Genomic DNA, 15700 nt, shown 5'->3' on the forward strand with positions numbered 1-15700 from the left:
AGTATATGTAAAGAATTTTGGTGGAGGATCAAAATGGTTACCTGGTAAAAGTAAGTTCTGTGACTGGACCACATCGAAGTGGAGGGCCAGATCACCCATAAGCATGTGGATCATTTAAGAAAAAATGAGATACCCCAACAAAATGTTTTTCCACCTGTAACCATTACTGAACCAGTGATTCCTGTTGGAGATGCTCAACCAAGGACAGACATGCCTGATGCCTTTGTCAGAGTTGAAGAAACTGAACTGCATATGCCTAATGAGGTGCCTGATAATATGGTTCCAGAGAATGTGTTTCCTACAAAAGAACCTGAAGTCATGGAGCTGCACCTGAAAGACTGTTTCCACTAAGAAAAGTTGTCTGAAGATCAACTCTATAACAGCTGCAAACCGGGACATTTGAACTATTTTGAGCAAATTATCAGGACGTTTAATGAAAAACCAGGATGTCTGGTCACCATATGTAGATTTTCATGACCTGTGTAAATATTGTAATGTCATGAGATAAATATCCTTGTAAATATGAAACTTACAGAAAAGTTAAAGGGGGAGGAATATAGTAATTATAGTTTTGGGAAATGTTAGGCTGTAGCTTTAAGAATAATCCTGTGCTGTAAGATCATATGATCTGTGTAAACCAATGTGTTAGCAGCACGGGGAGCCTCTACAGGAGAGTTCTTCTTTAGATATGGAGTTTGATGCACACATGTAGCTGCTGCCGCTGTCCTGTAAATAAAGTTAAATGTTTCCACTAAGAAAAGTTATCTGAAGATCAACTCTGTAACAGCTGCAAACCAGGACATTTGAACTATTTTGAGCAAATTATCAGGACATCAGGTCGTTTAATGAAAAACCGGGACGTCTGGTCACCATATGTAGATTTAAACTTCTTGAGTATATGGCTATCACACTTAATTTTGTAATATTGAGCCAGTGGTGTCAGGCTCTCCTGTCTTTGGATTATTCCTCCATCTTTATTTTACACTTTTCAATAAGTTTGTCTCAGATTTTCTTCATTTTCATAGTGTTGAATATAGTTTCACCACAATCCTTGAAAATTGAATTTAAATTTCATGGCATAGCTATTTTGAGGCTTTGCTGTACTTTTGCCAATAGATTGGTGTAACACTATGCATTTGTTCATTTATCAATTTTAATACAGCACAAATCAGCATTTTGCTAGATTAGTTGGAAAGTATATTTCTGTTACAATCTGGCAGGCCAGCAGCTACCAGACAAACAAATGTGTACCCAACACAGCAGTGATCTATTTACAATACTTGTCAGACAACTCTGTCAATGAGCAATTGTTTTCCAAAGTGAACTGTGGTGCTGGATGGCACATGTTGAACTGGATCTGTGAAATTTGTTGCATCTTAATTTGTTGTGAAGATCAAACAATAGCTGGACAAAAGTGGTACATTGTTGAAAAGAAAAAGAACTGCAAATGAAATCTGAAAATGAAAATACTGAAAACACTCAGCAGGTTAGTCAGCAAAATATGGAGAGAACTGCTGGTTCTGTATTTCAGGCCAGGCCCATTAGTGTCCTGCTACCTAGAATGTGCCAGAATATGGGGGCATAGATTTAAGGTGAGAGGAGAAAACTGTAGAGGAGAAGTGCAGGGCAAGTTTTTTACGCAGAGGGTAGTGAGTGTCTGGAATTCACTGCCAGAGGAGGTGGTGGAAGCAGGTACGATAGTGGTGTTTAAGAGGCAGCTTGACAAGTACATGAATAGGATGGGAATAGAGGGATACGGACCCCGGATGTGCAAAGTGTTTTAGTTGACAGGCAATATGATCAGCGCAGGCTTGGAGGGCCGAAGGGCCTGTTCCTGTGCTGTACTTTGTTCTAAATTTGGTGACTAGGCTTCCTAATAATTCCAGTCTATACATTTCTCATTCCACCAGACTAAATGTGATATAAAAATATAAGTTGTTTATCTGGGAAGATTCCTTCTGTGAAGGAATCTGAATCCAAAAACATTTTATTTCCTAACATTTGCTTTTTAGGAGCACATAACACAGTTAACAGCAGCAATGACCTGAATTTATATAGCACCTCAAACATAATAAAATGCCCCAAGGTTGTTGCTTTGTAAAGCAAAATTTGACACTGACCCATAAGGTGAGATCAAGGCAGATGGCTAAAGCTTGGTCAAAGAGATTTTAAGGAGTGTCTTAAAGGAGGGAGAGAGAGAGGGGTGGAGGAGAGGTTAAGGAGGGAATTCCAGAGCTTAGGGTTGTGGCATCTGAAGACATGGCCACCAGTGGCGAAGCATTTAAATCGGGATGCTCAGGAGGCCAGAATTAGATGAGTGCAGATATCTTGAAAGCTTGTCAGGCTGGAGAAGATTACAGGAATAGGGCGGGGCAAGGCCTTGGAGCGATTTGAATTGATCAGTTTTAAAGCACTCAAGTTGTACAGACATCTAAATTACAGTTTTAGAAATGTTAATACAATTATTATAAACCAAATTATGTTTTGACAAAGGCAAGCTTATATTAATTGCAACTAGGATAATGGCAGTAAGTTGTGCTGAATGAAATTTAATGCATGATTGCAAAATATTAGTGACTCAATTATCTTAGTCTGCATAAGGACTACCATTTGTTTTAAGAAAGAGCTGGATAGATTCTCATCAACCTACATAATTCAGGGATGTGCACCAGTGATTTATTAGCTGTGTTTCAGAAGAAAAAAATCAGTACATGCCAACAGTGCCTTGTTTGGTACTCCTAACATGTTCCTAAAAAACAGCGTGCTAAATAAAAATCACTTCCCCATATGAAAACATGTAATAAGGCTGGGTTATATTCACGGCATGTGATTTTTACATTAAAAACCTATTGGCTACCTTGAAAATAACTGGCCTAAAAATCCTCTTACTGACTTTTAATAACTTACTAACTCGGCTTTCCTTTGCTCACTCCTGCTCACCGCCTCTCAGGTTTGCAGCCTCCCTCCCCAACACTCCTGCTCGCCACCTCTTCCGCCTCTCCAGCTTGCTGCCTCTCCCTCCCCAACCCTCCCGCTCATGCCTTTCATCTCCAGGAGATGGACCTGAACTGTGAGCGAAGGCTCAGGAGAGGGATGGTGAGAAGCAAGCAAGCAAGAGGAGCTGCGAGTGGAAGGAAGCAGGGAGAGTCGGGGAGGGAGGTGGCAAGTGGGAGGGTTGGGGAATGGAAAGGAAGCAACGAACAGGAGGGTTGGGGAAGTGGGGGAATCAAGTGGCAGTTTGTTTTTAAACAAATGCACTAAAATGAAAATGCACTATTAAAGCATATTTTAAACGAGGGACACCTGTATTGATGGATCTATGTTGTTTAGATTGTTTTGTATATAGATTTATAGCAGAAAACTGTTTCGGTAACAGTAAGAAATCTGAATTTCTGGTTCCACTAATTTTTATTGTTTACGGGGGAGTACTTACCATATAGCACAATAGCAAGGCTCTGCTGTCATTGAAATATAGCATTATTATATCAAGGAATATTACAAAAAGAAATACAAAATTATGTTAACTTGGTGTTGTGTAAATTGACTTAGCTAATCAGATTAATTATGGGGAACATTAATGGCAATGTTTAGCTCCTCATCTCTCTTAATCTATCTGCAGCCTTTTGACTGGGTAGATCACACCATCCTCCTCCAACACTTCTCCATTGTTGTCCAGCTGTGTGAGACTTCTCTCGCCTGGTCCCATTCTTATCTTTTAAATCGTAACCAGAGGATTACTTGAAAAGGTTTCTCTTCCTGCTCCCACACTGTTAATCCTCTCAAGACCTTGGTCACCTCAAATTTCTTGGCTACATGCTACCTCTCAGCAACATTATCTGAAATCACAGCATTAGTTTTCACAAGTACGTTGATGATACACAGCCCCACCTCACCACCATCTCTCTCGATTGTTGCCAAATTATCAGGCTGCTTATCTGACATCCAAGACTGGATGAGCAGAAATTTCCTCCAATTAAATACTGGGAAAGCTGAAGCTATTGTTTGCGGTTCCAAACTCTGTTCCGTTGTCACCAACTCCATTCCTCTCCCTGACAACAATCTGAGATTAAACTAGTCTGTTTGCAACCTTGGTGTCATTTTGACCCTGAGATGAGCTTCTGGCCATTTATTTGCACCATTACTAAGACCACCTATTTCCACCTCCATAACATTGCTTAACATAGCCCCTGTCTCAGCTCATCTGCTGCTGAAACCCTCATTCATGCGTTTGTTATGTCACACTAACTATTCTAACACATCCCTGGCGAGTCTCCCACATTCTACCTTCCATAAACTTGAGGTCATCCAAAACTCTGCTGTCCGCGTCTTAGTACACACCAAGACCCATTCAGCTCTCACCCCTGTGTTCACTGACCTAGTCAAGCAACATCTTGAATTTAAAATTCTCATCTTTATTTTCAATTCCCTCCATGGCCCTGCACCTTCCTATCTCCTCCAACCCAACAACTCTCCAAAACATCTGTGCTCACCTAATTCTGGCCTCTTGAGCATCTCCAATTTTAATTGCTCCACTGTTGGTGGCTGTAAGATCAGTTGCCTGGACCCTCCCTATACCACTCTGCCTCTCTACCTCACTTTCCTCTTTTAAGACACTCTTTTAAACCTAAAACAAAAACAGAATTACCTGGAAAAACTCAGCAGGTCTGGCAGCATCGGCGGAGAAGAAAAGAGTTGACGTTTCGAGTCCTCATGACCCTTCGACAGAACTTGAGTTCGAGTCCAGGAAAGAGCTGAAATATAAGCTGGTTTAAGGTGTGTGTGTGGGGGGCGGAGAGATAGAGAGAGAGAGAGGTGGGGGGGGGTGTGGTTGTAGGGACAAACAAGCAGTGATAGAAGCAGATCATCAAAAGATGTCAACGACAATAGTACAATAGAACACATAGGTGTTAAAGTTGGTGATATTATCTAAACGAATGTGCTAATTTCCCACCTATTTCCATTATAAAAAAAACCCCACTAGAGCTATACCTTGAGTGCCCTACCATCCATTCTTAATTAGCACATTCGTTTAGATAATATCACCAACTTTAACTTTAACACCTATGCGTTCTATTGTACTATTGTCGTTGACATCTTTTGATGATCTGCTTCTATCACTGCTTGTTTGTCCCTACAACCACACCCCCCCCCCTCCACCTCTCTGTCTCTCTATCTCTCCGCCCCCCACACACACACATTAAACCAGCTTATATTTCAGCTCTTTCCTGGACTCGAACTCAAGTTCTGTCGAAGGGTCATGAGGACTCGAAACGTCAACTCTTTTCTTCTCCGCTGATGCTGCCAGACCTGCTGAGTTTTTCCAGGTAATTCTGTTTTTGTTTTGGATTTCCAGCATCCGCAGTTTTTTTGTTTTTAACTCTTTTAAACCTACCTATTTGACGAAAGTTTTGGTTATTGACCTAATATCTCCATATGTGGCTTGGTTTCATATTTTGTTTAATAACGGTTATGGTCCCAGCTGCTGTTAATAGTGGACAAGTCAGATCCCAGAGTGCGAAACCTGGCTTGATAGATCCTAACTTTTTTTTAGAAACTGTGGGGGAAAGTTACTGAATAAATTCACAGGAGTCTGCTTATGAAATTTTAATACAAAGAATAAAATATTTATTAAAACAAGAGAAATGAACTATATTACACCAGACAAAAAGGTTGGAAAGATCCCAATACAAACACAAAAAGACAGTTCAAATTCCCACTCCTCCTTTACTGAAGCAATATCTTTACAGACACACAAACCAGTGAAGAGTTACCACTTGTTTGACACAAAGGCTTCTCATTTGGGACTGGTACAGTTGCAAACGGTTTTCTTCTGGTGAATTCCTGAGAATTCACTTGATGTTTCTCACCCAACTCATATCTTTCCCTGAGACACTCAAAAACCGCACTGTAAACTCACTGTTTCTTCAACTGCAGACAAACAAATGAGTTCCCTAAACTCAGTCTTTCAGTAGCACCTCCACTAAACTGATCACTTTACTGAGTCCCATAATTGATTATTCAATTAACTGCTGACCCAGAATCTTGCAGTTTTTCTTCCCCGAGAACTTCAAATCCCTGCCTTCTCTCTCTGACACACATACTGAATCCCGCACTACCCTCTCAACTCCTGTCTTTTCTGTGTTTGTGTCCCTGGATCACTGTGCTGAGGCAACAGTGAAGCTTTTCTATCTTGGGTTTTGTTTCCAGAATCACTGAACTTTCAACCCCCTTTAACCCACCTCTTTAACTTGAGGAGTTGTAAGATCTCATTAAAAATGTATATACACAAACAAACCCAAAAGACCTGAAATCTTCAGCCACGAGTCTATCCAGACACCCAGGCACCAAGGTTCATAAAAAACCTATATGAAATAACATAGTACTCCTGTGAAGTGGCTTGGGACATTTTATTACATTAAAGGCATTATCGTGGTATTGTCGCTGGACTAGTAATCCAGGGACCCAGGGGAATGCTCTGGGGACCTGGGTTCAAATCCCGCCACAGCAGATGGTGGAATTTGAATTCGATAAAAATCTGAATTAAAAGTCTAATGATGACTGTAAAACCATTGTCTATTGTTGTAAAAATGTCCTTTAGGGAAGGAAATCTGTCATCTTTACCTGGTCTGATCTACATGTGACTCCAGGCCCACAGCAATGTGGTTGACTCTTGAATGCCCTCTGAACAAGGGCAATGATCAGTAATAAATGCTGGCCTAGCCAGAGACACCCATGAATGAATTTTTAAAAACGGCACTATAAGATGGTGGCAGTACTCTGGACTACTAATCCAGGGGACTAGACTAATGGTCTGGAGACATGAGTTCAAAAACACACCATGGTGTCTGTGTGAATTTAAATTTAATTAATTCATCTGAAATAAAATGTTAGTTTCTGTAATGGTGACCAAGAAACTACCTGATTGTCATAAAAACCCATTAGTTCAATAGTGTACTTCAGTAAATCTGTCATCTTTACCCCATTTGATTTGCATGCAACTCCAAACCTACAGCAATGTGATTGACTCTAAGATGGCCCGGCAAGCCACTCAGTTGTATTAAACCACTACAGAAAAGTGAAATAAGAATAAGATAGAATGGACCAGGAGGCATCAACCTAGGCATCAGATAAATCAAAGGCACACAGCATGCCCAGTTGCCCATTCAAATCCTCCTCAGCAACATCTGGGGAGTTGTGCCAAAATTGGGACAGACCTACATAAGTACATATGAGCATATATACGAATTAGGAGCAGGAATAAGTCATTCAGTCCCTCGAGCCTTCTTCGCCATTCAATAGGGTCATGGCTAATTTGATTGTGGCCTCAACTCTACTTGCTTGTCTACCCCCATACCCTTTGACTCTCGTGTCTACCTAATTCAGCCTTTAAAATATTCAACGACCCTGCCTCTACCACTTCCTGTGGAAGAATGATCCACAGACTCTCAACCCTCAGAGAAAAAATTTCTCCTCATCTCCATTTTAAATGGGTGACCTCTTATTTCTATACTCCGACCCCTAGTTCTCGTCTCTCCCACGAGGGGAAATATCCTTCCAGCATACACCCTGTCAACTCCCCTCAGGGTCTTGTATGTTTCAATAAGATTGCCTATCATTATTCTAAACTCCAATGGATACAGGCCCTACTCATCCAACCTTTCCTCATAGGATAACCCCCTCATTCCAGGAATTGGCAAAGTGAATCTACTCTGAACTGGTTCTAATGCAATTATGTCCTTCCATAAATAAGGAGACCAAAAATGTACACAGTACTCTAGATGTGGTCTCACCAAAACTCTTGATACTGTAGCAAAACATCCAGAGACAGACTAGAGGTGGCAGCGCAGTGGCATACAGTCAAAAGCCTGGGAGTCCTCAATATTGACCTCAGAACCCACAAAGTCTCAACGCATCAGGTCTAACATGAAAGAGGAAACCACTTACTGCCCTCCCTCAATTGATGAATCAGTACTCCTCCACATTGAAAATCACTTGGCAAGGCACTGAGGGTGACAAGGGCACAATACACTCTGGGCAGGGAACTTCAATGTCCATCACCAAGAATGACTCGATATTATCATAAATGACTCAGCCGGTCAAATCCTGAAGGTCATACCTACCAGACTGGTCTGTAGCAGGTGGTAAGAGAACCAACAAGAAGAAAAAAATCCTACTTGACCCCGTCCTCGCCCAACTACCTGTTGCAGATGCCTCTGTAGTATTGATAATATTGGTGAGAGCAACCCAATGCACGGTACTTTGGAGATGAAATCCCATCTTCACATTGAGGATACCCGCCATCATATTGTGTGGCGCAACCACTGTGCTAAGTGGGATTGATTCACATCAAATCCAGCAGCTCCAAACCAGGCATCAGGGGTGCCATGCCCCTGGCTAAATTGTTCAGTACAACTGCAATACTGTCATCTTACTGACAATCTGGAATATTGCCCAGGTGTGTCCAGTCCACAAAAAGCAAGACAAATCAAAATGATTAAAGGAGGAGTCAACGGTGCTGTAAGTAGTACTTACTCAGGAATAACCTGTTCACCGATGCTCATTTTGGGTTCTGCCAGGGAAACTTGACTCCAAACCTCATTACAGCCTTGGACCAAACATAGACAAAAGAGCTGAATTCCAGAGATGAAGTGAGAGGGACTGCCCTTGACATCAAGACAGCATTTGACTGGAGTGTTGTATGAAAAAACTATAGTAAAATAGATGTTAATAGGAATCGGAGAAAGTCTCCACTGGTTGGAGTCATACCTAGCACGAAGGAAGATGGTTGTGTTGTTGAAGGCCAATTATCTCAGCATCAGAACATTGCTACATATGTTCATCTGGGTAGTGTCCAAGGCCCATCATCTTTCGTTGCTTCATCAATTGCCTTCCCCCTATCATAAGGTCAGAAGTGGGGATATTCACTGATAGCATAATGTTCGATCCAATTAATAAGTCCTCAGATAATGAAGCAGTCTGTGCCCATTTACAAGATCTATACAACATTCAGGCTTGAGCTGATAAGTGGTAAGTAACATTTGTGCCATGCAAGTGTCAGGCTGTGACCATCTCCAAGGTGAGAGAATCTAACCACCTCCCCATGATATTCAACAGCGTTACCATTGCTGAATTTCCCAGTATCAACATCCGGGGTGGGGGGGTTTACCATTGACCAGAAACTTAACAGGACCAGCCACACAAACACTCTGGCTACAAAAACAGATCAAAGGTTGACATTTCCGAAGAACAGTCATATTGGACTCAAAATGTTAACTCTGTTTCTGTCTCCATAGATACTGCCAGACCAGTTGAGTTTTTCCAGCACTTTGTTTTTATTTCAGATCTCCAGCATCTGCAGTATTTTGCTTTTATCAAAGGCTGGAAACTCTAAGAGGGGTTTTTCACCACCTGACTCCCTAAAACCTGTCCACCATCTACACGGCACAAGTCAGGAGTGTGATGGAATACTCCTCGTTTACCTGGATGAGTGCAACTCCAACAGCACTCGAAGCTCAGCAACATGGACAAAGCAGACAACTTGATCAGCACCTCATCCACTACCTTAAACATTCACTCCCTCCAACACTGGTGCACAGTGTATGATGCACAATGTGTACCATCTACAAGATGAACTGCAACAACTTGCCACCTTGTTAAGGGGAGTTGAGGATGAGCATTAAATGCTGGCCATGCCAATGATCTCCATGTCCCATGAATGATTAAAAAAAACAATTGTTTTGGTATCCATAAAAGCAACAGAATTTTGATGTTTCTAGATAGATTTTATCTACCTTTACCAAAGATTTCAGTGCAATCACTCATCATTCCTGCATTTTCGGTACATTATGTTGGAAGTTATAGCAAATGTTGAAATATATTTTGGAGCTTGCAAATTGCCATGCTGATCAGGCACGGAATATCCACACCAGGTTTGTGCATCTTTGTCATGCAAAGCCAAATTATAAAAATGTAACTGTGCCATTATTCAAATAAGAGTTCAAGTAAGTAATACTTGAAGCTAGATACATTGAAAAGAAATTTAAATAATACAAGCTTTGGACATCAGCCTTGTTTACATTTTGAAATAATTTTCTCCACAATGCCTTGAAATAGTAAATTGAAAAGCAATTGGCTATTGTTTACTTTTCCTTACATGTTAACCTCTATGCATGATGCATGTCCATCCATATATGCTTTCCTATTAAAAATATTGTTATACTGAATTCTTTGTACCTTTTGCTGCTAAGAGGATGACAGGCAGGTCAACAGTTAACTGGCTTCTTGAGTGCGATGGTTGCAGCTTTTTGCTAACTGCCAGGTGATATGTGAAAGCAACCTGAAGGCCACTGTGGTTCTCTTTTGGATTTTTTTGATACTATGTTTTATTTTTTGTTTACTTTCACATAAGGCAGGAATGGATAATAGATAAATTTGTAAACTTTGCTAATTTATTATCTGTTAAGTACAGTATGAAAAAATAAGTTTCCATGGTAGAAAATAATGCAAAGCCTAGGCTGAAGTTTTGTTAAGACCAGAAGCTTCATAATATTTGAGGGTATTCCTAACATAAGAAATAAAAACAGGAGTAGGCCATGTCATATAGAGTACTATAGCCTGGTAGTCATGGTATTGGCAATCCATCATGAGCCTGCTCTGCCATTCAGTAAGAACATTGTTGATCTAGTGATTTTTATTTTTATACTTTTTCTAAAGATTTTTGAGTATTGACATTTAATTATGTTGTAACATGTTAGTTCACTTCTAAAAAATTACAGGTGTATTTTCTGTGAGCGATTGTCACGAATGCAGGCTTTGAATTTAATGTCTGCAGATTGAACTCAATTGATTTGGAATACTTCCCTTCAAGGTGGGAAAAGCAGTTGAACATTCTCTACTTCTGGTCAGGACTTCGGTGAAATCACATTGCAAATCTAGGTGACCCTCTTTGACCCAACAAGTACAGCTTTGACATTTGTTCAGCTTTAAGGAATGCAGTTACATGAATTGGTGAATTGAAGATACAGTAGAGGTACAAGAATTAGCAGGGAGCACTTTAAGGTAATTGGCAAAGGAGCTGGGGCATTGAGTTTTTTTTTAATCCAATGTTATCATCAGAAATGCACTGCCTGAAAGGATAGTGGCAGCAGATTCCATGGTAACTTTCAAAAGGGAATTGGATAAATACTTGAAGGGGAGAAAATTACTGGGCTATGGAAAATATCAGGGAATGGGACTAAGTTCTTTCAAAGCCATCTTAGGCATGATTAGTTGAATGGCCAACTTCTGTGCTGTAAGATTCTATGATTAGCAAAAATGAAAGTTTAATGTTTTATTTTGCTCCACAATTGCAGATTCAAATAGAGTACTGTAGCCTAGTGGTCATGGTTTTGGCAATCCATCATGATTTCAAATCTCTCTTTTGCAAGGTGATAAATTGAATTCAATGAATATTTCTGGGCTAATACTGGAAAGTGACCATGAGAGCTGCTGTTATAACCAAGCTGGTTCACTGTGGCCTTTAGGAAAGGGAACCTGCAAGCCCTATGTGATCTGCCTACATGTATGCCCACGCTATGTTGTTAATTTATAATGCCGTCAGGGTAGGAAAGAAATACTGCCCTGCCGGTGTTGCCATAACAAGGGCATTTTTATTTTTTGTTGAAAACTCCTTTAAAGAGAGTTTCCTTTAAACAGAATGCAGGGGATATTGGCCAGAATTACGGATTGCAGCAAGAATCACAACCTAAGGTAGTTGCCAGGCAGCAGTGAACAGACAGTCCAGATTTATTGTTAACTGGAATCTTTCCACTTCATGGCTCAGTGCCTTTAACTGACAGTTTTTGAGCACTTAGGTAGATTTATTTCACATTCCTGATAAATTTATTGCGCATTCCTGGATAGGGATGGTATGGATTGCTGTTCTACATTTAGTAGAGGTCTAAAAGAACTAAGGATACAGAAGTGCTGCAATTTCAAGGTTTCTATTTGGTTTCAGCTGTGCTATTTCTGTCTCAGCATCCTACTGAATTGTATAGAATAGTGTTAGAGATTAATAAAATCCAGTTTGACTGTGTGAAAGAGTTATGTTCGATTAATTTCAAGCCAATGTTCTGTGATTATGATTGCAGCTGTATTGAGGATGTGTCCATTTTTTTTGTGGATGTTTGTCTTTTAATGTTATTTGAGCAAAGAAACTCTCCAAGGTTAACATAACAGTTTTACAGCTTAAAATACAGTGCATGTTCTCCTCAAACTTTACAAAGCCTTAAGCCTCAAAATTATGGTGATTGATACCTGTCAAATGGTGCAGGCTTTAGCAGTGTTTGTGGTATTCCTGAAATGCAAAACATATTTCCTTAGGTGTTTGCACATTTCAATAATGTAAGACCAGTACATTTCAAAATACATCTAATATACTTTTGTTTTTAAAAATACTAAACATTGCATATTGTGTCTGTACTCTGGCTTAAACTTAATATCAGAACTTTGTGCTGATCAAAGTTTAAGAATGACTTTTTCGATTTCAAGCGGCCATTAGCTTTATTTTTAAATTGTGTTTTCCTCATTAGCTGAGTACCTGGAGTTCCGATAGGTGGGGTGCTTTGTTTTTGCATATACACATCTACACTGTCTTGTCTGCATTGAATTTCTGATTTAGGACACGTTGTCAAGAGGAGCTAACGCAAGAACATAACAAATAAGACCAGGAGTAGGCTATATGACCGCTTGAGCATGCTACGCTATTCAATAAAATCATGTCCAATCTGATCTTGGCTTCAATTCCAGTTTTCTGCCCATTCCTTGACTTCCCTAAAGTTCAAAGATCTGTGGCTCAGACTTGAATTTCAATAATACAGCTGCCCTAGCTTGCTGGGGTAGAAACTCCTAAGATTCACAACTCTCGGAGAGAAGAAATTCCTCCTCATCTTTGTTGTAAATATAATCCCTTATTCTGAAACAATGACCTAGATACCCCCACGAGGAAGAACATCATCTCAGCAACCACGCTTTCAAACCCCCTCGGAATCTTATGCATTTCAATAAGATGATCTCTCATTCTTCTAAATTCCAATGAGTATAGGCCCAGCCTGTTCCTCATAAGACAGCACCTTCATCCTAGGAATTAACCTATTGAATCTTTCTGAACTGTTATCAGTGCAAATATGTCCCTCCTCAAGTAAGGAGACCAAAACTCTAGAGTACTCCAGGTATTGTCTTACCAATGGCCTGTGAAGTTGTAGCAAGACTTCTCTACTTTTATATTATATCCCCGCCCACCCCCCCCCACCCCCCCCGGCCTTGCAATAATGGCAAATATTCTATTTGCCTTCCTAATTACTTGCTGTACTTGCGTGCTAACTTATTGTGTTACATGCATGAGGACACCCAGATCTCTGTACCACAGCATTCTGTAGTCTCTCTCCATTTGAATAATATTTTGCTTTTCTATTCTTCCTGCCAAAGTGGGCAACTCCATATTTTCCCACATTATACTCCATCTGCCAAATTCTTGCTCACTCACTTAATATATCTATATTCCCTTGCAGATGCTTTGTATTCTCACAATTTACTTCCCCATTGATCTTTGTGTCATCAGCAAATTTGGCTACAACACACTTGGCCTCTTCATCCAAGTTATTAATATAGATTGTAAATAATTGAGGTTTCAGCACTGACCTGTGTGGCACCCCACTAGTTACAATTTGCCAAGCTGAAATTGTCCCATTTTTCTGTTTTATGTTAGCTAGCCAATCCTCTATCCATGCTAATATGTTACCTTCAACACCATGAGCTCTTATCTTGTGCATTAACCTTTTATGTAGCACCTTATCAAATGCCTTTTGGAAATAAAAAGACACTGAATCTACTGGTTTCACTCTATCCACCCTGCTTGTTACATCCTCAAAGAACTCTAATAAATTTGTCAACACAATTTCCCTTTCGTAAAACCTTGTTGACTCTGCTTGGTTGTATTTTGATTTTCTAACTGTCCTGCTACTACACCCTTAATAATGGATTCCAGCATTTTCCCAAAGACAGATGTTGAGCTAACTGGCCTATAATTTCCTGCTTTCTATCTCCTTCCTTTCTTGAATAGGGGCATTACAATTCCAACCCACTGGAACCCTTCCAGAATCTAGGGAATTTTGAAAGAACCAATGCATCCACTGTCTCTGCAGTGACTTCTTTTTAAGACCCGAGGCCATCAGGTCCGGGGTAGTTGTTTGCCTTTCGACCTATTAGTTTGCCTAGTACTTTTTTTTCTGGTGATAATTGTTTTAAGTTCCCTCTCTTATGCCCCCTGATTTTCTATTATTATTGGGATGTTTTTAGTGTCTTGTACCATGAAGTCAGACGCAAAATGTTAGTTTAAAATCTTTGAGTGGAGGTTAACTGTTTCACTACAAATAGGAAAGGGAAACTTTAGAAAATTCTGCCATCATCTCATCGCTCATGCCTATTTTACCAGATGTAAAAATGGGAGAATTGGCAATTTGGTGGGAGGGGCAGACAAAATGTAGCTGGCATCTCATTTACATTTAAAAAAACAAAGCATAGGGTGTAAAAACAAAAACAGAATTACCTGGAAAAACTCAGCAGGTCTGGCAGCATCGGCGGAGAAGAAAAGAGTTGACGTTTCGAGTCCTCATGACCCTTCGACAGAACTTGATTTATATATATTTTTAAAGCATAGGGTGTATTCTGTTTCAACTTGATCCAAGGTATTTTACTTTGGTGTAGTGATTGGTTTATTCAGAAACAACATTGGGGTTTAGATTGAAAAGTGGGCTTGTTTGCATTGTAGGACCTTGTTTCCAACTTTAACACTTTCATGATCTGCATTCATTCCAGATGATAGTTACTCTTTTAATGCTGAGTTAATTAGAACTCTATTAAGAAGTGTATGTTTAACAGGCCCCAAAAGGTAGCAATGCTACAAATTCATTGTCCTCACCACTCGTGATTATTAAAAATTGTGGTTCGGTTCTAATGGATTCAAGCAATCTTGTGATCTTGAAGAAATAGTGATTAAGCCAGGACATTACTCATATGAGAAACAGCAAAGTGTTGGATGGTGCCAGGGTTAATATGAATGAAAGGTGAGATTAAATGGATTGAAGAACCTTTGTTTGATTTATATTATTGTTTTATTTGAAATGTTGAAACAATTGTTTCAGCTGCTTTGGCCTGTTTTATTGAGACAAACAATTTGTGAATAAATTCTAAAATACCATGCTTTGTAGTTTTCATCCTAATGTAATTTCTAATTTGTTCATTCAAGCAAATTGAATGAAATCATAAGCATAACAAGGAACAGCTTACACCATAGTTTGAACGTTGAGAATTTAACAAAACCAGCAAGCAGTGCATTTTGCAGGATGTCAATTAGTATAGTTTAACACATTTTACTCTGCATGTTTAAACAAAACAAGATAAGCTGTGTAGCTGCAACGAAATTGGCATCACCAATCAATGCAAACCAGCTTTTTAAACTTCAATGTTAAAAGTTTAAGAGCCCAGCTATTCTGTTGGGACTACCTTCACATTATTGTTGTCAGGAAAGAGCTGACTGCCCAATTCTGTATTTATGGCATCCACTGATGAGTTCTAATCAATTGTGGAGCTAAATTGTCAGGAAAAAATCTACTACATATCCTTGCATACTTATCTTGGGGACATCGTGACTTCATAAAGGAAA

The 15700-nt window shown here is 39.8% G+C and overlaps 1 protein-coding gene across 2 annotated transcripts in view; it reads left to right on the forward strand.

Annotated features, from left to right (window-relative positions):
• The window catches only part of LOC121276318 (phosphatidylinositol 5-phosphate 4-kinase type-2 alpha), a 232929-nt gene that overhangs the window by 96812 nt on the left and 120417 nt on the right, over positions 1 to 15700 (forward strand). The window contains exon 1 of one of the 2 annotated variants that reach the window (XM_041184587.1): positions 11959 to 11977. The exons of the other annotated variant lie outside the window; for it this stretch is intronic. The gene's annotated coding sequence lies outside the window, so the exon portion shown is untranslated. Of the gene's footprint in view, positions 1 to 11958; positions 11978 to 15700 lie in introns of those variants that run through there. 2 annotated transcript variants of the gene reach the window in all.

The sequence above is a fragment of the Carcharodon carcharias genome, chromosome 3 (genome assembly GCF_017639515.1).
Source record: "Carcharodon carcharias isolate sCarCar2 chromosome 3, sCarCar2.pri, whole genome shotgun sequence".
NCBI classification, from domain to species: domain Eukaryota; kingdom Metazoa; phylum Chordata; class Chondrichthyes; order Lamniformes; family Lamnidae; genus Carcharodon; species Carcharodon carcharias.